This window comes from Brienomyrus brachyistius, unplaced genomic scaffold, assembly GCF_023856365.1.
Source record: "Brienomyrus brachyistius isolate T26 unplaced genomic scaffold, BBRACH_0.4 scaffold55, whole genome shotgun sequence".
NCBI classification, from domain to species: Eukaryota; Metazoa; Chordata; class Actinopteri; order Osteoglossiformes; family Mormyridae; genus Brienomyrus; species Brienomyrus brachyistius.
Window position 1 is genome coordinate 1,938,553 of NW_026042330.1, and position 23,892 is coordinate 1,962,444.

A 23,892-nucleotide genomic window follows, 5' to 3' on the forward strand; every position below is an offset into this window, starting at 1 on the left:
ATTCAATTTAGTAAAAGTGCAAGCAGCAAGACTGCTGTTTAATGTTGAATGGTCATTGAAGATTACAATCAATAACAGAAAGCATTTAAAATATCTTGGCAGAAATTCTGTTTTAGACCTTCTTGCTGTCGTGCATTGCAAATATTAAGCAAGTTTGCTCTTTTATGGTCAATGTCTATTGCTATGCTGTATTTGGCTCATTAGCATTTTTCATTCTTTAAACATTTTTGTATATATCCCTTCAACAACGTCTTTGCAAATGTAAAATATGACTTGAAACAAAAGCAAGAATTGGTCAATTGGGAATTTTGCCATTTTGGGTGGAGGCAGAATCAGGATGAGCTCAAATGGCCATAAGTTAGGCTGCATTGCATACTAGCATCGGTCGTAATATAATTTTGAATTTGGCAATCTCTCTTATGGTCACAAATTGTAGTGCTTCAACAATTCTTGCATAAACACAGAAGTCAATCAGGTTTGGAGCACCTGCCGTGCAAGGCAAGGGACCCAGTTTCGTTCCCATTACAGCACGTGGGCTCATCCGAGATTTGAACCCGGGACCTCTCGCACCCAAAGCTAGAATCATACCCCTAGACCAACGAGCCCCCGACATGGGCTTGCGTCACGCACTGCCTGGGATGCAGCTCTGAGTCCTTTTAATTCTATGTTTTTACAGGGCGCCATTAAATTTCACTGTGAAATTTCCGTATGAATTCTGTTGCGCAAAGACAAAAGTTTTCTATATGGCAATCAGAAATTCATACTTTAAGCGACAGCAGGATCTCAGCGTTTCTTAAATCGTTAATGGGTTTGATTTGTTGTCTTATAAAGACCATTGGTAATGCAAGAGGCACAGAAATGTTCAATTTAATAAATGTGCAAGGAGCAAGAATGCTGTTTAATGCTGAATGGTCACTGAAGATTACAATCAATAACAAAAAGCATTTAAAATATCTTGGCAGAAATTCTGTTTTAGACCTTCTTGCTGTCGTGCATTGCAAATATTAAGCAAGTTTGCTCTTTCATGGTCAATGTCTATTGCTATGCTGTATTGTGCTCATTAGCATTTTTCATTCTTTAAACATTTTTGTGTATATCCCTTCAACAACGTCTTTGGAAATGTAAAAGTTGACTTGAAACAAAAGCAAAAATTGGTCAATTGGGAACTTTGCCATTTTGGGTGGAGGCAGAATCAGGATGAGCTGAAATGGCCATAAGTTAGGCTGCATTGCATACTAGCATCGGTCGTAATATAATTTTGAATTTGGCAATCTCTCTTATGGTCACAAATTGTAGTGCTTCAAGAATTCTCGCATAAACACAGAAGTCAGCCAGGTTTGGAGCACCTGCTGTGCAAGGCAAGGAACCCAGTTTGGTTCCTATCACAGCACTTGGGCTCGTCCGGGATTTGAACCCAGGACCTCTCGCACCCAAAGCGAGAATCATACCCCTAGACCAACGAGCCTCCGATATGGGCTTGGGTTACGCACTGCCTGGGATGCAGCTCAGAGTCCTTTTAATTCTACGTTTTTACAGGGCGCCATTAAATTTCATTGTGAAATTTCCGTATGAATTCTGTTGCGCAAAGACAAAAGATTTCTATATGGCAATCAGAAATTCATACTATAAGCGACAGCAGGAACTCAGCGTTTCTTAAATCGTTAATGGGTTTGATTTGCTGTCTTATAAAGTCCATTGGTAATGCAAGAGGCACAGAAATGTTCAATTTAGTAAAAGTGCAAGGAGCAAGACTGCTGTTTAATGCTGAATGGTCATTGAAGATTACAATCAGTAGCAGAAAGCATTTAAAATATCTTGGCAGAAATTCTGTTTTAGACCTTCTTGCTGTCGTGCATTGCACATCTTAAGCAAGATTGTTCTTTCATAGTCAATGTCTATTGCTATGCTGTATTTGGCTCATTAGCATTTTTCATTCTATAAACATTTTTGTATATATCCCTTCAACAACGTCTTTGCAAATGTAAAATATGACTTGAAACAAAAGCAAAAATTGGTCAATTGAGAACTTTGCCATTTTGGGTGGTGGGAGAATAAGGATGAGCTGAAATGGCCATAAGTTAGGCTGCATTGCATACTAGCATCGGTCGTAATATAATTTTGAATTTGGCAATCTCTCTTATTGTCACAAATTGTAGTGCTTCAACAATTCTCGCATAAACACAGAAGTCAGCCTGGTTTGGAGCACCTGCCGTGCAAGGCAAGGAACCCAGTTTGGCTCCCATCACAGCACATGGGCTCGTCTGGGATTTGAACCCGGGACCTCTCGCACCCAAAGCGAGAATCATACCCCTAGACCAACGAGCCCCCGATATGGGCTTGGGTTACGCACTGCCTGGGATGCAGCTCAGAGTCCTTTTAATTCTATGTTTTTACAGGGCGCCATTAAATTTCACAGTGAAATTTCCGTATGAATTCTGTTGCGCAAAGACAAAAGTTTTCTATATGGCAATCAGAAATTCATACTTTAAGCGACAGCAGGATCTCGGTGTTTCTTAAATCGTTAATGGGTTTGATTTGCTGTCTTATAAAGTCCATTGGTAATGCAAGAGGCACAGAAATATTCAATTTAGTAAAAGTGCAAGGAGCAAGACTGCTGTTTAATGCTGAATGGTCATTGAAGATTACAATCAATAATAGAAAGTATTTAAAATATCTTGGCAGAAATTCTGTTTTAGACCTTCTTGCTGTCGTGCATTGCACATGTTAAGCAAGATTGCTCTTTTATGGTTAATGTCTATTGCTATGCTGTATTGTGCTCATTAGCATTTTTCATTCTTTAAACATTTTTGTATATATCCCTTCAACAACGTCTTTGGAAATGTAAAATATGACTTGAAACAAAAGCAAAAATTGGTCAATTGAGAACTTTGCCATTTTGGGTTGTGGGAGAATCAGGATGAGCTGAAATGGCCATAAGTTAGGCTGCATTGCATACTAGCATCGGTCGTAATATAATTTTGAATTTGGCAATTTCTCTTATGGTCACAAATTGTAGTGCTTCAACAATTCTCACATAAACACAGAAGTCAGCCAGGTTTGGAGCACCTGGCGTGCAAGGCAAGGAACCCAGGATGGTTCCTATCACAGCACGTGGGCTCGCCCAGGATTTGAACTCGGGACCTCTCGCACCCGAAACGAGAATCATACCACTAGACCAATGAGCCCCCGATATGGGCTTGGGTTACGCACTGCCTGGGATGCAGCTCAGAGTCCTTTTAATTCTATGTTTTTACAGGGCGCCATAAAATTTCACTGTGAAATTTCCGTATGAATTCTGTTGCGCAAAGACAAAAGTTTTCTATATGGCAATCAGAAATTCATACTTTAAGCGACAGCAGGATCTCAGCGTTTCTTAAATCGTTAATGGGTTTGATTTGTTGTCTTATAAAGACCATTGGTAATGCAAGAGGCACAGAAATGTTCAATTTAATAAATGTGCAAGGAGCAAGAATGCTGTTTAATGCTGAATGGTCACTGAAGATTACAATCAATAACAAAAAGCATTTAAAATATCTTGGCAGAAATTCTGTTTTAGACCTTCTTGCTGTCGTGCATTGCACATGTAAAGCAAGATTGCTCTTTCATGGTCAATGTCTATTGCTATGCTGTATTGTGCTCATTAGCATTTTTCATTCTTTAAACATTTTTGTATATATCCCTTCAACAATGTCTTTGCAAATGTAAAAGTTGACTTGAAACAAAAGCAAAAATTGGTCAATTGGGAATTTTGCCATTTTGGGTGGAGGCACAATCAGGATGAGCTCAAATGGCCATAAGTTAGGCTGCATTGCATACTAGCATCGGTCGTAATATAATTTTGAACTTGGCAATCGCTCTTATGGTCACAAATTGTAGTGCTTCAAGAATTCTCGCATAAACACAGAAGTCAGCCTGGTTTGGAGCACCTGCTGTGCAAGGCAAGGAACCCAGTTTGGTTCCTATCACAGCACGTGGGCTCGTCCGGGCTTTGAACCCAGGACCTCTCGCACCCAAAGAGAGAATCATACCCATAGACCAACGAGCCCCCGATATGGGCTTGCATTACGCTCTGCCTGGGATGCAGCTCAGAGTCCTTTTAATTATATATATTTACAGGGCGCCATTAAATTCCACTGTGAAATTTCCGTATGCAATCTGTTGCGCAAAGACAAAAGTTTTCTATATGGCAATCAGAAATTCAGACTTTAAGCGACAGCAGGATCTCGGCGTTTCTTAAATCGTTAATGGGTTTGATTTGCTGTCTTATAAAGTCCATTGGTAATGCAAGAGGCACAGAAATATTCAATTTAGTAAAAGTGCAAAGAGCAAGACTGCTGTTTAATGCTGAATGGTCACTGAAGATTACAATCAATAATAGAAAGTATTTAAAATATCTTGGCAGAAATTCTGTTTTAGACCTTCTTGCTGTCGTGCATTGCAAATATTAAGCAAGTTTGCTCTTTTATGCTCAATGTCTATTGCTATGCTGTATTGTGCTCATTAGCATTTTTCATTCTTTAAACATTTTTGCATATATCCCTTCAACAACGTCTTTGGAAATGTAAAAGTTGACTTGAAACAAAAGCAAAAATTGGTCAATTGGGAACTTTGCCATTTTGGGTGGAGGCAGAATCAAGATGAGCTCAAAAGGCCATAAGTTAGGCTGCATTGCATACTAGCATCGGTCGTAATATAATTTTGAACTTGGCAATCGCACTTATGGTCACAAATTGTAGTGCTTCAAGAATTCTCGCATAAACACAGAAGTCAGCCAGGTTTGGAGCACCTGCTGTGCAAGGCAAGGAACCCAGTTTGGTTCCTATCACAGCACTTGGGCTCGTCCGGGATTTGAACCCAGGACCTCTCGCACCCAAAGCGAGAATCATACCCCTAGACCAACGAGCCTCCGATATGGGCTTGGGTTACGCACTGCCTGGGATGCAGCTCAGAGTCCTTTTAATTCTACGTTTTTACAGGGCGCCATTAAATTTCATTGTGAAATTTCCGTATGAATTATGTTGCGCAAAGACAAAAGTTTTCTATATGGCAATCAGAAATTCATACTTTAAGCGACAGCAGGAACTCAGCGTTTCTTAAATCGTTAATGGGTTTGATTTGCTGTCTTATAAAGACCATTGGTAATGCAAGAGGCACAGAAATGTTCAATTTAGTAAATGTGCAAGGAGCAAGACTGCTGTTTAATGCTGAATGGTCACTGAAGATTACAATCAATAATAGAAAGTATTTAAAATATCTTGGCAGAAATTCTGTTTTAGACCTTCTTGCTGTCGTGCATTGCAAATATTAAGCAAGTTTGCTCTGTTATGGTCAATGTCTATTGCTATGCTGTATTATGCTCATTAGCATTTTTCATTCTTTAAACATTTTTGCATATATCCCTTCAACAACATCTTTGGAAATGTAAAAGTTGACTTGAAACAAAAGCAAAAATTGGTCAATTGGGAATTTTGCCATTTTGGGTGGAGGCAGAATCAGGATGAGCTCAAATGGCCATAAGTTAGGCTGCATTGCATACTAGCATCGGTCGTAATATAATTTTGAACTTGGCAATCTCTCTTATGGTCACAAATTGTAGTGCTTCAACAATTCTCGCATAAACACAGAAGTCAGCCTGGTTTGGAGCACCTGCCGTGCAAAACAAGGAACCCAGTTTGGTTCCTATCACAGCACGTGGGCTCGTCCGGGATTTGAACCCGGGACCTCTCGCACCCAAAGCGAGAATCATACCCCTAGACCAACGAGCCCCCGATATGGGCTTGCATTACGCACTGCCTGGGATGCAGCTCAGAGTCCTTTTAATTCTACGTTTTTACAGGGCGCCATTAAATTCCACTGTGAAATTTCCGTATGAATTCTGTTGCGCAAAGACAAAAGTTTTCTATATGGCAATCAGAAATTCATACTTTAAGCGACAGCAGGATCTCAGCGTTTCTTAAATCGTTAATGGGTTTGATTTGCTGTCTTATAAAGACCATTGGTAATGCAAGAGGCAGAGAAATGTTCAATTTAGTAAAAGTGCAAGGAGCAAGAATGCAGTTTAATGCTGAATGGTCATTGAAGATTACAATCAGTAACAGAAAGCATTTAAAATATCTTGGCAGAAATTCTGTTTTAGACCTTCTTGCTGTCGTGCATTGCAAATATTAAGCAAGTTTGCTCTTTTATGGTCAATGTCTATTGCTATGCTGTATTTGGCTCATTAGCATTTTTCATTCTTTAAACATTTTTGTATATATCCCTTCAACAACGTCTTTGCAAATGTAAAATATGACTTGAAACAAAAGCAAAAATTGGTCAATTGAGAACTTTGCCATTTTGGGTTGTGGGAGAATCAGGATGAGCTGAAATGGCCATAAGTTAGGCTGCATTGCATACTAGCATCGGTCGTAATATAATTTTGAATTTGGCAATCTCTCTTATGGTCACAAATTGTAGTGCTTCAACAATTCTCACATAAACACAGAAGTCAGCCAGGTTTGGAGCACCTGGCGTGCAAGGCAAGGAACCCAGCATGGTTCCTATCACAGCACGTGGGCTCGCCCAGGATTAGAACTCGGGACCTCTCGCACCCGAAACGAGAATCATACCACTAGACCAACGAGCCCCCGATATCGGCTTGGGTTACGCACTGCCTGGGATGCAGCTCAGAGTCCTTTTAATTCTATGTTTTTACAGGGCGCCATTAAATTTCACAGTGAAATTTCCGTATGAATTCTGTTGCGCAAAGACAAAAGTTTCCTATATGGCAATCAGAAATTCATACTTTAAGCGACAGCAGGATCTCGGTGTTTCTTAAATCGTTAATGGGTTTGATTTGCTGTCTTATAAAGTCCATTGGTAATGCAAGAGGCACAGAAATATTCAATTTAGTAAAAGTGCAAGGAGCAAGACTGCTGTTTAATGCTGAATGGTCATTGAAGATTACAATCAATAATAGAAAGTATTTAAAATATCTTGGCAGAAATTCTGTTTTAGACCTTCTTGCTGTCGTGCATTGCACATGTTAAGCAAGATTGCTCTTTTATGGTCAATGTCTATTGCTATGCTGTATTGTGCTCATTAGCATTTTTCATTCTTTAAACATTTTTGTATATATCCCTTCAACAACGTCTTTGGAAATGTAAAAGTTGACTTGAAACAAAAGCAAAAATTGGTCAATTGAGAACTTTGGCATTTTGGGTGGAGGGAGAATCAGGATGAGCTGAAATGGCCATAAGTTAGGCTGCATTGCATACTAGCATCGGTCGTAATATAATTTTGAATTTGGCAATCTCTCTTATGGTCACAAATTGTAGTGCTTCAACAATTCTCACATAAACACAGAAGTCAGCCAGGTTTGGAGCGCCTGGCGTGCAAGGCAAGGAACCCAGCATGGTTCCTATCACAGCACGTGGGCTCACCCAGGATTTGAACTCGGGACCTCTCGCACCCGAAACGAGAATCATACCCCTAGACCAACGAGCCCCCGATAAGGGCTTGCGTTACGCACTGCCTGGGATGCAGCTCAGAGTCCTTTTAATTCTACGTTTTTACAGGGCGCCATTAAATTCCACTGTGAAATTTCCGTATGAATTCTGTTGCGCAAAGACAAAAGTTTTCTATATGGCAATCAGAAATTCATACTTTAAGCGACAGCAGGATCTCAGCGTTTCTTAAATCGTTAATGGGTTTGATTTGCTGTCTTATAAAGACCATTGGTAATGCAAGAGGCAGAGAAATGTTCAATTTAGTAAAAGTGCAAGGAGCAAGAATGCTGTTTAATGCTGAATGGTCACTGAAGATTACAATCAATAATAGAAAGTATTTAAAATATCTTGCCAGAAATTCTGTTTTAGACCTTCTTGCTGTCGTGCATTGCAAATATTAAGCAAGTTTGCTCTTTTATGGTCAATGTCTATTGCTATGCTGTATTGTGCTCATTAGCATTTTTCATTCTTTAAACATTTTTGCATATATCCCTTCAACAACGTCTTTGGAAATGTAAAAGTTGACTTGAAACAAAAGCAAAAATTGGTCAATTGGGAATTTTGCCATTTTGGGTGGAGGCAGAATCAGGATGAGCTCAAATGGCCATAAGTTAGGCTGCATTGCATACTAGCATCGGTCGTAATATAATTTTGAACTTGGCAATCGCTCTTATGGTCACAAATTGTAGTGCTTCAAGAATTCTCGCATAAACACAGAAGTCAGCCTGGTTTGGAGCACCTGCCGTGCAAGGCAAGAAACCCAGTTTGGTTCCCATCACAGCACATGGGCTCGTCCGGGATTTGAACCCGGGACCTCTCGCACCCAAAGCGAGAATCATACCCCTAGACCAACGAGCCCCCGATATGGGCTTGGGTTACGCACTGCCTGGGATGCAGCTCAGAGTCCTTTTAATTCTATGTTTTTACAGGGCGCCATTAAATTTCACAGTGAAATTTCCGTATGAATTCTGTTGCGGAAAGACAAAAGTTTTCTATATGGCAATCAGAAATTCATACTTTAAACGACAGCAGGATCTCAGCGTTTCTTAAATCGTTAATGGGTTTGATTTGCTGTCTTATAAAGACCATTGGTAATGCAAGAGGCACAGAAATGTTCAATTTAGTAAATGTGCAAGGAGCAAGAATGCTGTTTAATGCTGAATGGTCACTGAAGATTACAATCAATAATAGAAAGTATTTAAAATATCTTGCCAGAAATTCTGTTTTAGACCTTCTTCCTGTCGTGCATTGCAAATAATAAGCAAGTTTGCTCTTTTATGGTCAATGTCTATTGCTATGCTGTATTGTGCTCATTAGCATTTTTCATTCTTTAAACATTTTTGTATATATCCCTTCAACAATGTCTTTGGAAACGTAAAAGTTGACTTGAAACAAAAGCAAAAATTGGTCAATTGGGAATTTTGCCATTTTGGGTTGAGGCAGAATCAGGATGAGCTCAAATGGCCATAAGTTAGGCTGCATTGCATACTAGCATCGGTCGTAATATAATTCTGAACTTGGCAATCTCTCTTATGGTCACAAATTGTAGTGCTTCAACAATTCTCGCATAAACACAGAAGTCAGCCTGGTTTGGAGCACCTGCCGTGCAAGGCAAGGAACCCAGTTTGGTTCCCATCACAGCACATGGGCTCGTCTGGGATTTGAACCCGGGACCTCTCTCACCCAAAGCGAGAATCACACCCCTAGACCAACGAGCCCCCAATATGGGCTTGGGTTACGCACTGCCTGAGATGCAGCTCAGAGTCCTTTTAATTCTACGTTTTTACAGGGCGCCATTAAATTTCACTGTGAGATTTCCGTATGCAATCTGTTGCGCAAAGACAAAAGTTTTCTATATGGCAATCAGAAATTCAGACTTTAAGCGACAGCAGGATCTCGGCGTTTCTAAAATCGTTAATGGGTTTGATTTGCTGTCTTATAAAGTCCATTGGTAATGCAAGAGGCACAGAAATGCTCAATTTAGTAAAAGTGCAAGGAGCAAGACTGCTGTTTAATGCTGAATGGTCATTGAAGATTACAATCAATAATAGAAAGTATTTAAAATATCTTGGCAGAAATTCTGTTTTAGACCTTCTTGCTGTCGTGCATTGCACATGTTAAGCAAGATTGCTCTTTTATGGTCAATGTCTATTGCTATGCTGTATTGTGCTCATTAGAATTTTTCATTCTTTAAACATTTTTGTATATATCCCTTCAACAACGTCTTTGGAAATGTAAAAGTTGACTTGAAACAAAAGCAAAAATTGGTCAATTGAGAACTTTGCCATTTTGGGTGGAGTGAGAATCAGGATGAGCTGAAATGGCCATAAGTTAGGCTGCATTGCATACTAGCATCGGTCGTAATATAATTTTGAATTTGGCAATCTCTCTTATGGTCACAAAGTGTAGTGCTTCAACAATTCTCGCATAAACACAGAAGTCAACCAGGTTTGGAGCACCTGCCGTGCAAGGCAAGGGACCCAGTTTCGTTCCCATCACAGCACGTGGGCTCGTCCGGGATTTGAACCCGGGACCTCTCGCACCCGAAGCGAGAATCATACCCCTAGACCTACGAGCCCCCAATATAGGCTTGGGTTACGCACTGCCTGAGATGCAGCTCAGAGTCCTTTTAATTCTAAGTTTTTACAGGGCGCCATTAAATTTCACTGTGAAATTTCCGTATGCAATCTGTTGCGCAAAGACAAAAGTTTTCTATATGGCAATCAGAAATTCAGACCTTAAGCGACAGCAGGATCTCGGCGTTTCTTAAATCGTTAATGGGTTTGATCTGCTGTCTTATAAAGTCCATTGGTAATGCAAGAGGCACAGATATATTCAATTTAGTAAAAGTGCAAGCAGCAAGACTGCTGTTTAATGTTGAATGGTCATTGAAGATTACAATCAATAACAGAAAGCATTTAAAATATCTTGGCAGAAATTCTGTTTTAGACCTTCTTGCTGTCGTGCATTGCAAATATTAAGCAAGTTTGCTCTTTTATGGTCAATGTCTATTGCTATGCTGTATTTGGCTCATTAGCATTTTTCATTCTTTAAACATTTTTGTATATATCCCTTCAACAACGTCTTTGGAAATGTAAAAGTTGACTTGAAACAAAAGCAAAAATTGGTCAATTGGGAATTTTGCCATTTTGGGTTGAGGCAGAATCAGGATGAGCTGAAATGGCCATAAGTTAGGCTGCATTGCATACTAGCATCGGTCGTAATATAATTTTGAATTTGGCAATCTCTCTTACGGTCACAAATTGTAGTGCTTCAACAATTCTTGCATAAACACAGAAGTCAACCAGGTTTGGAGCACCTGCCGTGCAAGGCAAGGGACCCAGTTTCGTTCCCATCACAGCACGTGGGCTCGTGCGGGATTTGAACCCGGGACCTCTCGCACCCGAAGCGAGAATCATACCCCTAGACCAACGAGCCCCCAATATGGGCTTGGGTTACGCACTGCCTGAGATGCAGCTCAGAGTCCTTTTAATTCTACGTTTTTACAGGGCGCCATTAAATTTCACTGTGAAATTTCCGTATGAATTCTGTTGCGCAAAGACAAAAGTTTTCAATATGGCAATCAGAAATTCATACTTTAAGCGACAGCAGGATCTCAGCGTTTCATAAATCGTTAATGGGTTTGATTTGCTGTCTTATAAAGACCATTGGTAATGCAAGAGGCACAGAAATGTTCAATTTAGTAAATGTGCAAGGAGCAAGAATGCTGTTTAATGCTGAATGGTCATTGAAGATTACAATCAATAACAGAAAGCATTTAAAATATCTTGGCAGAAATTCTGTTTTAGACCTTCTTGCTGTCGTGCATTGCAAATATTAAGCAAGTTTGCTCTTTTATGGTCAATGTCTATTGCTATGCTGTATTTGGCTCATTAGCATTTTTCATTCTTTAAACATTTTTGTATATATCCCTTCAACAACGTCTTTGCAAATGTAAAATATGACTTGAAACAAAAGCAAAAATTGGTCAATTGAGAACTTTGCCATTTTGGGTGGTGGGAGAATCAGGATGAGCTGAAATGGCCATAAGTTAGGCTGCATTGCATACTAGCATCGGTCGTAATATAAATTTGAATTTGGCAATCTCTCTTATGGTCACAAATTGTAGTGCTTCAACAATTCTCGCATAAACACAGAAGTCAGCCAGGTTTGGAGAACCTGCTGTGCAAGGCAAGGAACCCAGTTTGGTTCTTATCACAGCACGTGGGCTCGTCCGGGATTTGAACCCGGGACCTCCCGCACCCGAAGCGAGAATCATACCCCTAGACCAACGAGCCCCTGACATTGAGTAGAGTTACGCACTGCCTGGGATACAGCTCAGAGTCCTTTTAATTATAAATATTTACATGGCGCCATTAAATTCCACTGTGACATTTCCGTATGCAATCTGTTGCGCAAAGACAAAAGTTTTCTATATGGCAATCAGAAATTCAGACTTTAAGCAACAGCAGGATCTCGGCGTTTCTTAAATCGTTAATGGGTTTGATTTGCTGTCTTATAAAGTCCATTGGTAATGCAAGAGGCACAGAAATGTTCAATTTAGTAAAAGTGCAAGGAGCAAGACTGCTGTTTAATGCTGAATGGTCATTGAAGATTACAATCAATAATAGAAAGTATTTAAAATATCTTGGCAGAAATTCTGTTTTAGACCTTCTTGCTGTCGTGCATTGCACATGTTAAGCAAGATTGCTCTTTTATGGTCAATGTCTATTGCTATGCTGTATTGTGCTCATTAGCATTTTTCATTCTTTAAACATTTTTGTATATATCCCTTCAACAACGTCTTTGGAAATGTAAAAGTTGACTTGAAACAAAAGCAAAAATTGGTCAATTGAGAATTTTGCCATTTTGGGTGGAGGGAGAATCAGGATGAGCTCAAATAGGCATAAGTTAGGCTGCATTGCATACTAGCATCGGTCGTAATATAATTTTGAATTTGGCAATCTCTCTTATGCTCAAAAATTGTAGTGCTTCAACAATTCTCGCATAAACACGGAAGTCAGTTGGGTTTGGAGCACCTGCCGTGCAAGGCAAGGAACCCAGTTTGGTTCCTATCACAGCACGTAGACTCGGCCGGGATTTGAACCCGGGACCTCTCGCACCCAAAGCGAGAATCATACCCCTAGACCAACGAGCCCCCAATATGGGCTTTAGTTACGCACTGCCTGGGATGCAGCTCAGAGTCCTTAAAATTCTACGTTTTTACAGGGAGCCATTAAATTTCACTGTGAAATTTCCGTATGCAATCTGTTGCGCAAAGACAAAAGTTTTCTATATGGCAATCAGAAATTCAGACCTTAAGCGACAGCAGGATCTCGGCGTTTCTTAAATCGTTAATGGGTTTGATCTGCTGTCTTATAAAGTCCATTGGTAATGCAAGAGGCACAGATATATTCAATTTAGAAAAAGTGCAAGCAGCAAGACTGCTGTTTAATGTTGAATGGTCATTGAAAATTACAATCAATAACAGAAAGTATTTAAAATATCTTGGCAGAAATTCTGTTTTAGACCTTCTTGCTGTCGTGCATTGCAAATATTAAGCAAGTTTGCTCTTTTATGGTCAATGTCTATTGCTATGCTGTATTTGGCTCATTAGCATTTTTCATTCTTTAAACATTTTTGTATATATCCCTTCAACAACGTCTTTGCAAATGTAAAATATGACTTCAAACAAAAGCAAAAATTGGTCAATTGAGAACTTTGCCATTTAGGGTGGTGGGAGAATCAGGATGAGCTGAAATGGCCATAAGTTAGGCTGCATTGCATACTAGCATCGGTCGTAATATAATTTTGAATTTGGCAATCTCTCTTATGGTCACAAATTGTAGTGCTTCAACAATTCTCGCATAAACACAGAAATCAGCCAGGTTTGGAGCACCTGCCGTGCAAGGAAAGGAACCCAGTTTCGTTCCCATCACAGCACGTGGGCTCGTCCAGGATTTGAACCCGGGACCTCTCGCACCCAAAGTGAGAATCATACCCCTAGACCAACGAGCCCCCGATATAGGCTTGGGTTACGCACTGCCTGGGATGCAGCTCAGAGTCCTTTTAATTCTATATATTTACATGGCGCCATTAAATTTCACTGTGAAATTTCTGTATGCAATCTGTTGCGCAAAGACAAAAGTTTTCTATATGGCAATCAGAAATTCAGACTTTAAGCAACAGCAGGATCTCGGCGTTTCTTAAATCGTTAATGGGTTTGATTTGCTGTCTTATAAAGTCCATTGGTAATGCAAGAGGCACAGAAATGTTCAATTTAGTAAAAGTGCAAGGAGCAAGACTGCTGTTTAATGCTGAATGGTCATTGAAGATTACAATCAATAATAGAAAGTATTTAAAATATCTTGGCAGAAATTCTGTTTTAGAACTTCTTGCTGTCGTGCATTGCACATGTTAAGCAAGATTGCTCTTTTATGGTCAATGTCTATTGCTATGCTCTATTGTGCTCATTAGCATTTTTCATTCTTTAAACATTTTTGTATATATCCCTTCAACAACGTCTTTGGAAATGTAAAAGTTGACTTGAACCAAAAGCAAAAATTGGTCAATTGAGAACTTTGCCATTTTGGGTGGAGTGAGAATCAGGATGAGCTCAAATGGCCATAAGTTAGGCTGCATTGCATACTAGCATCGGTCGTAATATAATTTTGAATTTGGCAATCTCTCTTATGGTCACAAATTGTAGTGCTTCAACAATTCTCGCATAAACACAGAAGTCAACCAGGTTTGGAGCACCTGCCGTGCAAGGCAAGGGACCCAGTTTCGTTCCCATCACAGCACGTGGGCTCGTCCGGGATTCGAACCCGGGACCTCTCACACCCGAAGCGAGAATCATACCCCTAGACCAACGAGCCCCCAATATGGGCTTGGGTTACGCACTGCCTGAGATGCAGCTCAGAGTCCTTTTAATTCTACGTTTTTACAGGGCGCCATTAAATTTCACTGTGAGATTTCCGTATGCAATCTGTTGCGCAAAGACAAAAGTTTTCTATATGGCAATCAGAAATTCAGACTTTAAGCAACAGCAGGATCTCGGCGTTTCTTGAATCGTTAATGGGTTTGATTTGCTGTCTTATAAAGTCCATTGGTAATGCAAGAGGCACAGAAATGTTCAATTTAGTAAAAGTGCAAGGAGCAAGACTGCTGTTTAATGCTGAATGGTCATTGAAGATTACAATCAATAATAGAAAGTATTTAAAATATCTTGGCAGAAATTCTGTTTTAGAACTTCTTGCTGTCGTGCATTGCACATGTTAAGCAAGATTGCTCTTTTATGGTCAATGTCTATTGCTATGCTGTATTGTGCTCATTAGCATTTTTCATTCTTTAAACATTTTTGTATATATCCCTTCAACAACATCTTTGGAAATGTAAAAGTTGACTTGAAACAAAAGCAAAAATTGGTCAATTGAGAACTTTGCCATTTTGGGTGGTGGGAGAATCAGGATGAGCTGAAATGGCCATAAGTTAGGCTGCATTGCATACTAGCATCGGTCGTAATATAATTTTGAATTTGGCAATCTCTCTTATGCTCAAAAATTGTAGTGCTTCAACAATTCTCGCATAAACACAGAAGTCAGCCAGGTTTGGAGCACCTGCCGTGCAAGGCAAGGAACCCTGTTTGGTTCTCATCACAGCACGTGGGCTCGTCCGGGATTTGAACCCGGGACTTCTCGCACCCGAAGCGAGAATCATACCCCTAGACCAACGAACCCCCGATATGGGCTTGGGTTACGCACTGCCTGGGATGCAGCTCAGAGTTCTTTTAATTCTACGTTTTTACAGGGCGCCATTAAATTTCACTGTGAAATTTCCGTATGCAATCTGTTGCGCAAAGACAAAAGTTTTCTATATGGCAATCAGAAATTCAGACTTTAAGCGACAGCAGGATCTCGGCGTTTCTTAAATCGTTAATGGGTTTGATTTGCTGTCTTATAAAGTCCATTGGTAATGCAAGAGGCACAGAAATGTTCAATTTAGTAAAAGTGCAAGGAGCAAGACTGCTGTTTAATGCTGAATGGTCATTGAAGATTACAATCAATAATAGAAAGTATTTAAAATATCTTGGCAGAAATTCTGTTTTAGACCTTCTTGCTCTCGTGCATTGCACATGTTAAGCAAGTTTGCTCTTTTATGGTCAATGTCTATTGCTATGCTGTATTGTGCTCATTAGCATTTTTCATTCTTTTAACATTTTTGTATATATCCCTTCAACAATGTCTTTGCAAATGTAAAAGTTGACTTGAAAGAAAAGCAAAAATTGGTCAATTGGGAATTTTGCCATTTTGGGTCGAGGCAGAATCAGGATGAGCTCAAATGGCCATAAGTTAGGCTGCATTGCATACTAGCATCGGTCGTAATATAATTTTGAATTTGGCAATCTCTCTTATGGTCACAAATTGTAGTGCTTCAACAATTCTCGCATAAACACAGAAGTCAACCAGGTTTGGAGCACCTGCCGTGCAAGGCAAGGGACCCAGTTTCGTTCCCATCACAGCACGTGGGCTCGTCCGGGATTTGAACCCGGGACCTCTCGCACCCGAAGCGAGAATCATACCCCTAGACCAACGAGCCCCCAATATGGGCTTGGGTTACGCACTGCCTGAGATGCAGCTCAGAGTCCTTTTAATTCTACGTTTTTACAGGGCGCCATTAAATTTCACTGTGAAATTTCCGTATGCAATCTGTTGCGCAAAGACAAAAGTTTTCTATATGGCAATCAGAAATTCAGACTTTAAGCGACAGCAGGATCTCGGCGTTTCTTAAATCGTTAATGGGTTTGATCTGCTGTCTTATAAAGTCCATTGGTAATGCAAGAGGCACAGATATATTCAATTTAGTAAAAGTGCAAGCAGCAAGACTGCTGTTTAATGTTGAATGGTCATTGAAGATTACAATCAATAACAGAAAGCATTTAAAATATCTTGGCAGAAATTCTGTTTTAGACCTTCTTGCTGTCGTGCATTGCAAATATTAAGCAAGTTTGCTCTTTTATGGTCAATGTCTATTGCTATGCTGTATTTGGCTCATTAGCATTTTTCATTCTTTAAACATTTTTGTATATATCCCTTCAACAACGTCTTTGCAAATGTAAAATATGACTTGAAACAAAAGCAAAAATTGGTCAATTGAGAACTTTGCCATTTTAGGTGGTGGGAGAATCAGGATGAGCTGAAATGGCCATAAGTTAGGCTGCATTGCATACTAGCATCGGTCGTAATATAATTTTGAATTTGGCAATCTCTCTTATGCTCAAAAATTGTAGTGCTTCAACAATTCTCGCATAAACACAGAAGTCAGCCAGGTTTGGAGCACCTGCCGTGCAAGGCAAGGAACCCTGTTTGGTTCTCATCACAGCACGTGGGCTCGTCCGGGATTTGAACCCGGGACCTCTCGCACCCGAAGCGAGAATCATACCCCTAGACCAACGAGCCCCCGATATGGGCTTGGGTTACGCACTGCCTGGGATGCAGCTCAGAGTTCTTTTAATTCTACGTTTTTACAGGGCGCCATTAAATTTCACTGTGAAATTTCCGTATGCAATCTGTTGCGCAAAGACAAAAGTTTTCTATATGGCAATCAGAAATTCAGACTTTAAGCGACAGCAGGATCTCGGCGTTTCTTAAATCGTTAATGGGTTTGATTTGCTGTCTTATAAAGTCCATTGGTAATGCAAGAGGCACAGAAATGTTCAATTTAGTAAAAGTGCAAGGAGCAAGACTGCTGTTTAATGCTGAATGGTCATTGAAGATTACAATCAATAATAGAAAGTATTTAAAATATCTTGGCAGAAATTCTGTTTTAGACCTTCTTGCTGTCGTGCATTGCACATGTTAAGCAAGTTTGCTCTTTTATGGTCAATGTCTATTGCTATGCTGTATTGTGCTCATTAGCATTTTTCATTCTTTAAACATTTTTGTATATATCCCTTCAACAATGTCTTTGCAAATGTAAAAGTTGACTTGAAAGAAAAGCAAAAATTGGTCAATTGGGAATTTTGCCATTTTGGGTCGAGGCAGAATCAGGATGAGCTCAAATGGCCATAAGTTAGGCTGCATTGCATACTAACATCGGTCGTAATATAATTTTGAACTTGGCAATCTCTCTTATGGTCACAAATTGTAGTGCTTCAACAATTCTCGCATAAACACAGAAGTCAGCCTGGTTTGGAGCACCTGCAGTGCAAGGCAAGGAACACAGTTTGGTTCCTATCACAGCACATGGGCTCGTCGGGGATTTGAACCCAGAACCTCTTGCACCCAAAGCAAGAATCATACGCCTAGACCAACGAGTCCCCGATATGGGCATCAGTTACGCACTGCCTGGGATGCAGCTCAGAGTCCTTTTAATTCTACGTTTTTACAGGGCGCCATTAAATTTCACTGTGAAATTTCCGTATGCAACCTGTTGTGCAAAGACAAAAGTTTTCTATATGGCAATCAGAAATTCAGACTTTAAGTGACAGCAGGATCTCGGCGTGTCTTAAATCGTTAATGGGTTTGATTTGCTGTCTTATAAAGTCCATTGGTAATGCAAGAGGCACAGAAATGTTCAATTTAGTAAAAGTGCAAGGAGCAAGACTGCTGTTTAATGCTGAATGGTCATTGAAGATTACAATCAATAATAGAAAGTATTTAAAATATCTTGGCAGAAATTCTGTTTTAGACCTTCTTGCTGTCGTGCATTGCACATGTTAAGCAAGATTGCTCTTTTATGGTCAATGTCTATTGCTATGCTGTATTGTGCTCATTAGCATTTTTCATTCTTTAAACATTTTTGTATATATCCCTTCAACAACGTCTTTGGAAATGTAAAAGTTGACTTGAAACAAAAGCAAAAATTGCTCAATTGAGAATTTTGCCATTTTGGGTGGAGGCAGAATCAGGATGAGCTCAAATGGCCATAAGTTAGGCTGCATTGCATACTAGCATCGGTCGTAATATAGTTTTGAACTTGGCAATTCCTATTACGGTCACAAATTGTAGTGCTTCAACAATTCTCGCATAAACACAGAAGTCAACCAGGTTTGGAGCACCTGCCGTGCAAGGCAAGGGACCCAGTTTCGTTCCCATCACAGCATGTGGGCTCGTCTGGGATTTGAACCCGGGACCTCTCGCACCCGAAGCGAGAATCATACCCCTAGACCAACAAGCCCCGAATATGGGCTTGGGTTACGCACTGCCTGAGATGCAGCTCAGAGTCCTTTTAATTCTACGTTTTTACAGGGCGCCATTAAATTTCACTGTGAGATTTCCGTATGCAATCTGTTGCGCAAAGACAAAAGTTTTCTATATGGCAATCAGAAATTCAGACTTTAAGCAACAGCAGGATCTCGGCGTTTCTTGAATCGTTAATGGGTTTGATTTGCTGTCTTATAAAGTCCATTGGTAATGCAAGAGGCACAGAAATGTTCAATTTAGTAAAAGTGCAAGGAGCAAGACTGCTGTTTAATGCTGAATGGTCATTGAAGATTACAATCAATAATAGAAAGTATTTAAAATATCTTGGCAGAAATTCTGTTTTAGAACTTCTTGCTGTCGTGCATTGCACATGTTAAGCAAGATTGCTCTTTTATGGTCAATGTCTATTGCTATGCTGTATTGTGCTCATTAGCATTTTTCATTCTTTAAACATTTTTGTATATATCCCTTCAACAACGTCTTTGGAAATGTAAAAGTTGACTTGAAACAAAAGCAAAAATTGGTCAATTGAGAACTTTGCCATTTTGGGTGGAGTGAGAATCAGGATGAGCTCAAATGGCCATAAGTTAGGCTGCATTGCATACTAGCATCGGTCGTAATATAATTTTGAATTTGGCAATCTCTCTTATGGTCACAAATTGTAGTGCTTCATCAATTCTTGCATAAACACAGAAGTCAACCAGGTTTGGAGCACCTGCCGTGCAAGGCAAGGGACCCAGTTTCATTCCCATCACAGCACGTGGGCTCGTCCGGGATTTGAACCCGGGACCTCTCGCACCCGAAGCGAGAATCATACCCCTAGACCAACGAGCCCCCAATATGGGCTTGGGTTACGCACTGCCTGAGGTGCAGCTCAGAGTCCTTTTAATTCTACGTTTTTACAGGGCGCCATTAAATTTCACTGTGAGATTTCCGTATGCAATCTGTTGCGCAAAGACAAAAGTTTTCTATATGGCAATCAGAAATTCATACTTTAAGCGACAGCAGTATCTCAGCGTTTCTTAAATCGTTAATGGGTTTGATTTGCTGTCTTATAAAGTCCATTGGTAATGCAAGAGGCACAGAAATGTTCAATTTAGTAAAAGTGCAAGGAGCAAGGCTGCTGTTTAATGCTGAATGGTCACTGAAGATTACAATCAATAATAGAAAGCATTTAAAATATCTTGGCAGAAATTCTGTTTTAGACCTTCTTGCTGTCGTGCATTGCAAATATAAAGCAAGTTTGCTCTTTTATAGTCAGTATCTATTGCTATGCTGTATTGTACTCATCAGCATTTTTCACTCTTTAAACATTTTTGCATATATCCCTTCAACAACGTCTTTGCAAATGTAAAAGTTCATTTGAAACAAAAGCAAAAATTGATCAATTGAGAACTTTGCCATTTTGGGTGGAGGGAGAATCAGGATGAGCTCAAATGGCCATAAGTTAGGCTGCATTGCATACTAGCATCGGTCGTAATATAATTTTGAACTTGGCAATTTCTCTTATGGTCACAAATTGTAGTGCTTCAACAATTCTCGCATAAACACAGAAGTCAGCCTGGTTTGGAACACCTGCCGTGCAAGGCAAGGAACCCAGTTTGGTTCTTATCACAGTACGTGGGCTCGTCCGGGATTTAAACACAGGACCTCTCGCACCCAAAGCGAGAATCATACCCCTAGACCAACGAGCCCCAATATTGGCTAGTGTTACGCACTGCCTGGGATGCAGCTCAGAGTCCTTTTAATTCAATATATTTACAGGGCTTTTTTATATTTACATACTTTAAGCGACAGCAGGATCTCGGCATTTCTTAAATCGTTAATGGGTTTGATTTGCTGTCTTATAAAGACCATTGGTAATGCAAGAGGCACAGAAATGTTCAATTTAGAAAAAGTGCAAGGAGCAAGACTGCTGTTTAATGCTGAATGGTCATTGAAGATTACAATCAATAACAAAAAGCATTTAAAATATCTTGGCAGAAATTCTGTTTTAGACCTTCTTGCTGTCGTGCATTGCAAATATTAAGCAAGTTTGCTCTTTTATGGTCAGTGTCTATTGCTATGCTGTATTGTACTCATTAGCATTTTTCATTCTTTAAACATTTTTGTATATATCCCTTCAACAACGTCTTTGGAAATGTAAAAGTTGACTTGAAACAAAAGCAAAAATTGCTCAATTGAGAATTTTGCCATTTTGGGTGGAGGCAGAATCAGGATGAGCTCAAATGGCCATAAGTTAGGCTGCATTGCATACTAGCATCGGTCGTAATATAGTTTTGAACTTGGCAATCTCTCTTATGGTCACAAATTGTAGTGCTTCAACAACTCTCACATAAACACAGAAGTCAGCCAGGTTTGGAGTACCTGCCATGCAAGGCAAGGAACCCAGTTTGGTTCCTATCACAGTACGTGAGCTCGTCCGGAATTTGAACCCGGGACCTCTCGCACCCAAAGCGAGAATCATACCCCTAGACCAACGAGCCCCCGATACGGGCTGGGGTTACGCACTGCCTGGGATGCAGCTCAGAGTCCTTTTAATTCTATATATTTACATGGCGCCATTAAATTCCACTGTGAAATTTCCGTATGCAATCTGTTGCGCAAAAACAAAAGTTTTCTATATAGCAATCAGAAATTCAGACTTTAAGTGACAGCAGGATCTCGACGTTTCTTAAATCGTTAATGGGTTTGATTTGCTGTCTTATAAAGTCCATTGGTAATGCAAGAGGCACAGAAATGTTCAATTTAGTAAAAGTGCAAGGAGCAAGACTGCTGTTTAATGCTGAATGGTCATTGAAGATTACAATCAATAACAGAAAGCATTTAAAATATCTTGGCAGAAATTCTGTTTTAGACCTTCTTGCTGTCGTGCATTGCAAATATAAAGCAAGTTTGCTCTTTTATAGTCAGTATCTATTGCTATGCTGTATTGTACTCATCAGCATTTTTCATTCTTTAAACATTTTTGTATATATCCCTTCAACAACGTCTTTGGAAATGTAAACGTTCATTTGAAACAAAAGCAAAAATTGGTCGACTGAGAACTTTGCCATTTTGGGTGGAGGGAGAATCAGGATGAGCTCAAATGGCCATAAGTTAGGCTGCATTGCATACTAGCATCGGTCGTAATATTATTTTGAAATTGGCAATTCCTATTACGGTCACAAATTGTAGTGCTTCAACAATTCTTGCATAAACACAGAAGTCAGCCTGGTTTGGAGCACCTGCCGTGCAAGGCAAGGAACCCAGTTTGGTTTATATCACTGCACGTGGGCTCGTCCGAGATTTGAACCCGGCAGCTCTCGCACCCAAAGCGAGAACCATACCCCTAGACCAACTAGCCCCCGATATTGAGCAGGGTTACGCACTGCCTGGAATGCAGCTCAGAGTCCTTTTAATTGAATGTTTTTACATGGTGCCATTAAATTCCGCTGTGAAATTTCCGTATGCAATCTGTTGAGCAAAGACAAAAGTTTTCTATATGGCAATCAGAAATTCATACTTTAAGCGACAGCAGGATCTCAGCGTTTCTTAAATCGTTAATGGGTTTGATTTGCTGTCTTATAAAGACCATTGGTAATGCAAGAGGCACAGAAATGTTCAGTTTAGTAAAAGTGCAAGGAGCAAGACTGCTGTTTAATGCTGAATGGTCACTGAAGATTACAATCAATAATAGAAAGTATTTAAAATATCATGGCAGAAATTCTTTTTTAGACCTTCTTGCTGTCGGGCATTGCAAATATCAAGCAAGTTTGCTCTTTTATGGTCAATGTCTATTGTTATGCTGTATTGTGCTCATTAGCATTTTTCATTCTTTAAACATTTTTGTGTGTATCCCTTCAACAACGTCTTTGCAAATGTAAAAGTTGACTTGAAACAAAAGCAAAAATTGGTCAATTGAGAACTTTGCCATTTTGGGTGGAGGGAGAATCAGGATGAGCTCAATTGGCCATAAGTTAGGCTGCATTGCATTCTAGGATCGGTGGTAATAGAATTTTGAACTTGGCAATCTCTCTTACGGTGACAAACTGTAGTGCTTCAACAATTCTTGCATAAGTGCTAAAGTCAGCTAAGTTTGGAGCACCTGCCGTGCAAGGCAAGGAACCCAGTTTGGTTCATATCACTGCACGTGGGCTCGTCCGGGATTTGAATCCGGCAGCTCTCGCACCCAAAGCGAGAACCATACCCCTAGACCAACGAGCCCCCGATATTAAGTAGGGTCACGCACTGCCTGGAATGCAGCTCAGAGTCCTTTTAATTGTATGTTTTTATATGGTGCCATTAAATTCCACTGTGAAATTTCCGTATGCAATCTATTGCGCAAAGACAAAAGTTTTCTATATAGCAATCAGAAATTCAGACTTTACGCGACAGCAGGATCTCGGCGTTTCTTAAATCTTTAATGGGTTTGATTTGCTGTCTTATAAAGACCATTGGTAATGCAAGAAGCACAGAAATGTTCAATTTAGTAAAAGTGCAAGGAGCAAGACTGCTGTTTAATGCTGAATGGTCACTGAAGATTACAATCAATAATAGAAAGTATTTAAAATATCTTGGCAGAAATTCTGTTTTAGACCTTCTTGCTGTCGTGCATTGCAAATGTTGGTCAATGTCTATTGTTATGCTATATTGTGCTCATTAGCATTTTTCATTCTTTAAACATTTTTGTATATATCCCTTCAACAACGTCTTTGAAATATAAAAGTTGACTTGAAACCAAAGCAAAAATTGGTCAATTGAGAATTTTGCCATTTTGGGTGGAGGCAGAATCAGGATGAGCTCAATTGGGCATCAGTTAGGCTGGTTTTCATTATTGCATATGTCATATTAGAATTTTGCATTTGGTTATATCTCTTAGTTTTCCTTTTCAAAATCTCCAGAAAGAAATACCATAATAGTAAACTGAAAACCTGTTTTCAGACGTTTCATTAAATTTATAAAAAATGTCAACATTTAAACACAGTAGGTGTTATTTACACCCCCCGTAGAACATTTGTGTCTGTGTATAACTAGAAACAGAAGATAAAAGAAAACATTGTGTTGTACAACATCAAGCAGACAATAGATATAATTAAGAAACAAGTTAATCCGAGGTAACCTAACACTTAACACGCTGTATTTCTCATTAAAAGATCCTAAGAAAGTTAAAAATTTGTCTTTACACATATATCTAATACCCCACCCTACATCTCAACCTC

At 39.7% G+C, this 23,892-nt stretch overlaps 17 non-coding genes across 17 annotated transcripts; all 17 read right to left on the reverse strand.

Moving 5' to 3' along the window:
• Window positions 1-1,393: 1,393 nt before the first annotated feature.
• trnap-ugg (transfer RNA proline (anticodon UGG)) lies at window positions 1,394-1,465 on the reverse strand. Its single transcript has one exon. It is a non-coding gene; the product is annotated as a tRNA-Pro (tRNA).
• A 788-nt stretch (window positions 1,466-2,253) lies between these two features.
• On the reverse strand, window positions 2,254-2,325 carry trnap-ugg (transfer RNA proline (anticodon UGG)). Its single transcript has one exon. It is a non-coding gene; the product is annotated as a tRNA-Pro (tRNA).
• Window positions 2,326-4,833: 2,508 nt separating this feature from the next.
• trnap-ugg (transfer RNA proline (anticodon UGG)) lies at window positions 4,834-4,905 on the reverse strand. Its single transcript has one exon. It is a non-coding gene; the product is annotated as a tRNA-Pro (tRNA).
• Window positions 4,906-5,693: 788 nt separating this feature from the next.
• trnap-ugg (transfer RNA proline (anticodon UGG)) lies at window positions 5,694-5,765 on the reverse strand. Its single transcript has one exon. It is a non-coding gene; the product is annotated as a tRNA-Pro (tRNA).
• Window positions 5,766-8,273: 2,508 nt separating this feature from the next.
• On the reverse strand, window positions 8,274-8,345 carry trnap-ugg (transfer RNA proline (anticodon UGG)). The gene has a single exon. It is a non-coding gene; the product is annotated as a tRNA-Pro (tRNA).
• A 1,647-nt stretch (window positions 8,346-9,992) lies between these two features.
• Window positions 9,993-10,066, reverse strand: trnap-cgg (transfer RNA proline (anticodon CGG)). The gene has a single exon. It is a non-coding gene; the product is annotated as a tRNA-Pro (tRNA).
• A 787-nt stretch (window positions 10,067-10,853) lies between these two features.
• On the reverse strand, window positions 10,854-10,925 carry trnap-cgg (transfer RNA proline (anticodon CGG)). Its single transcript has one exon. It is a non-coding gene; the product is annotated as a tRNA-Pro (tRNA).
• Window positions 10,926-11,713: 788 nt separating this feature from the next.
• trnap-cgg (transfer RNA proline (anticodon CGG)) lies at window positions 11,714-11,785 on the reverse strand. The gene has a single exon. It is a non-coding gene; the product is annotated as a tRNA-Pro (tRNA).
• Window positions 11,786-12,573: 788 nt separating this feature from the next.
• On the reverse strand, window positions 12,574-12,645 carry trnap-ugg (transfer RNA proline (anticodon UGG)). The gene has a single exon. It is a non-coding gene; the product is annotated as a tRNA-Pro (tRNA).
• A 788-nt stretch (window positions 12,646-13,433) lies between these two features.
• On the reverse strand, window positions 13,434-13,505 carry trnap-ugg (transfer RNA proline (anticodon UGG)). Its single transcript has one exon. It is a non-coding gene; the product is annotated as a tRNA-Pro (tRNA).
• A 788-nt stretch (window positions 13,506-14,293) lies between these two features.
• Window positions 14,294-14,365, reverse strand: trnap-cgg (transfer RNA proline (anticodon CGG)). Its single transcript has one exon. It is a non-coding gene; the product is annotated as a tRNA-Pro (tRNA).
• A 788-nt stretch (window positions 14,366-15,153) lies between these two features.
• trnap-cgg (transfer RNA proline (anticodon CGG)) lies at window positions 15,154-15,225 on the reverse strand. The gene has a single exon. It is a non-coding gene; the product is annotated as a tRNA-Pro (tRNA).
• Window positions 15,226-16,013: 788 nt separating this feature from the next.
• On the reverse strand, window positions 16,014-16,085 carry trnap-cgg (transfer RNA proline (anticodon CGG)). The gene has a single exon. It is a non-coding gene; the product is annotated as a tRNA-Pro (tRNA).
• Window positions 16,086-16,873: 788 nt separating this feature from the next.
• Window positions 16,874-16,945, reverse strand: trnap-cgg (transfer RNA proline (anticodon CGG)). The gene has a single exon. It is a non-coding gene; the product is annotated as a tRNA-Pro (tRNA).
• A 1,648-nt stretch (window positions 16,946-18,593) lies between these two features.
• On the reverse strand, window positions 18,594-18,665 carry trnap-cgg (transfer RNA proline (anticodon CGG)). The gene has a single exon. It is a non-coding gene; the product is annotated as a tRNA-Pro (tRNA).
• A 788-nt stretch (window positions 18,666-19,453) lies between these two features.
• On the reverse strand, window positions 19,454-19,525 carry trnap-cgg (transfer RNA proline (anticodon CGG)). Its single transcript has one exon. It is a non-coding gene; the product is annotated as a tRNA-Pro (tRNA).
• A 1,579-nt stretch (window positions 19,526-21,104) lies between these two features.
• trnap-ugg (transfer RNA proline (anticodon UGG)) lies at window positions 21,105-21,177 on the reverse strand. Its single transcript has one exon. It is a non-coding gene; the product is annotated as a tRNA-Pro (tRNA).
• Between the last annotated feature and the right edge of the window lie 2,715 nt (window positions 21,178-23,892).